The sequence below is a fragment of the Morone saxatilis genome, unplaced genomic scaffold, assembly GCF_004916995.1.
Source record: "Morone saxatilis isolate NCDOM2014 unplaced genomic scaffold, NCSU_SB_2.0 Contig4, whole genome shotgun sequence".
NCBI lineage: Eukaryota > Metazoa > Chordata > Actinopteri > Moronidae > Morone > Morone saxatilis.
The window spans coordinates 13,823,506-13,825,680 of NW_023339984.1; the positions used below are offsets into that span (position 1 = coordinate 13,823,506).

At 38.1% G+C, this 2,175-nt stretch overlaps 1 protein-coding gene across 1 annotated transcript in view; it reads left to right on the top strand.

The window, feature by feature from the left end:
• Positions 1 to 2,175, top strand: part of btr12 (bloodthirsty-related gene family, member 12) — a gene marked incomplete in the record, with an annotated part of 24,093 nt that overhangs the window by 4,961 nt on the left and 16,957 nt on the right.

Genomic DNA, 2,175 nt, shown 5'->3' on the forward strand with positions numbered 1-2,175 from the left:
TATATATATATATATATAGTTCCAGCCTGGTCTGCAAAATTAGTCTGTGCCTTTTAGATTTTTATCACTGTAAGTATAAGCAATACACTGCTATGTCTCAAGGCCTTAGCCTTTTAACTAATTAGCTCCGTTGCTGTGTCCTAAATGCATATTAAGTGTCTTTTGTGTATGTAGGCTACACACTGGAAACATGATTAATGAAGTCATACTTGAAATCTCAGCATGCATTTTTAAAATTACAGCCCGAGTGTGGTTACTTGATTTAAAATATTGATCATCAATAGTAAAGAAAGAATTGGAACTACACCAAGAGCTGGATAAAAGTGGGAAAATGTGGAGGGTGGAGCAAATGTGGCTCTGGTAACAGCTGACAAACAACTAAATGTATTGTTTTGAAGTTTGAAAAATGTCATTAAGTGACAAAGACAAAAAAAAAGGATCTCTGAGAAACTTTTTTTCCACTATTTGTGAAATATTCAGATTTAAAATGTGTTATTTAATCACTGTTGAGTATACCATCTGAACATAAAGACGCTTTGGGCCTCAACATGGCTGCCACAGGCTGGGTTATGTTGCTTGAAAGCCTGTTCTACCTGCAGGAAGACCACTTTGTCCTGGGTCTGTGAGAAGGCTTCCAGCTCGTTGCTCCTCCTCCTCAGCTGGCTGAGTTCGTTCTCCAAACCTCGGGCCAGTTCCTGTGCGTGACGCTCAGCATCACGTTGTCTTGTGGCGATCGCCTCCACCAGCTCCGCCTGACTCTGCTCCACCATACGCTGCAGCTCGGCGTACACCTGCCAGCTCTCCTCCAGTTCCTTCTGAGCACTGGCCTGCAAAGGAGGATGAAGAGGGGAATGTGAAAACGTATCGTAGAGCTGACAGAACCACCGTTAGTCCAGTGCAACTCAAGCAAATTGAAAGATCCCCTCCAGACATGTATTAAGATATATACTAATAGTCTGCTTGGAATGTCCCTACTTCACTATAAAATCAATTCTCACTGCATGTGCACTGGTGGCTTCATGTTTCTACATAACACTAATAAACTGTATAATAGACCAGGAAGCTCAAACATCCGACTGTAGGAACAACAATAAAAAACATATCTTAAACTTTAAGTTTAACTTAAAGTTTAAGATCAACTCAAAATGGAGTCCAGATAAAGAAATCCTCCTTTGGACCAGTTCAATTTAGATTCTTATGGTGGTGTAATAATAAATAAAAATCTGTGTCGTGGCACCTATAGTTTTAGACTTTTAAACCTGATTGAAAAAATATTAGCATTATCTTTTTGATCAAATAAGTTTCCACTCTACAACTAACTACTTTCTGTTAACTTATTTTAACATCTGTATTTGCTGGTTTCCTTGATTTAAAGCTGATAAGAGAGGGGTCTATTAAATAAACATCTCACAGAAACTCCCAGAAAAAAATTCTGGTGAGATCTTTTAAACTGAGGGTTAAAATGTTTCTATTTAATCTATGATTTGAAAGTGGATGGATCAGATCTCGGATTTTTGTCTTGTGTACAGTATCAGTTACTTTGAATATCCTTGTTGTTGAGGGTTAAACTTGCCTTGTCTCAAAGTGTCTGTTGCCTACATCGTTTTAATTAGAGTCCAACAAAATAACCTGTGAAATGCTGCAGTTTCAGTAACCACGGCTCTCTATCTTTATCCTTTGTTTCCTGGTTGGCTCACAAAGTGTTGCTTGTGCAACTGGATTAACAGGTTACCGCTTCCTGCTGCCAAGTGCAGGAAACCGAACTTAAGTTTCAACCTTACTCTTGTACTCTTGAGTTATGTTCTTATTCTCCAACCAAAGAAGTGACATCATACTGTATTTAAGAGCACAAAAAGATTCATGTTTTTCATTTGTTCCTTAATTTAAAGTTTATTTCTCTCACTCCTGTGTATGATTCCTCTCCAAAAGTCAAAAGAATCCAGTGACGTGTAATTGTGTTTATCTCCAAATCTATCAGTGGCATCAGTCAAACCCGCACACAGCAACATGCACATGTGCAATTGTGTATTTGTACACACACACACAACCCTCTGGTAACTTAATCCTCATTGTATTTGTAAAAGTAGATACAAATGTAACCAAGCAGGAAACTTAAACAGCGGCACTAAAGCGGGGATGTTTTGCTAATGAGAATAGTATATATATATATATATA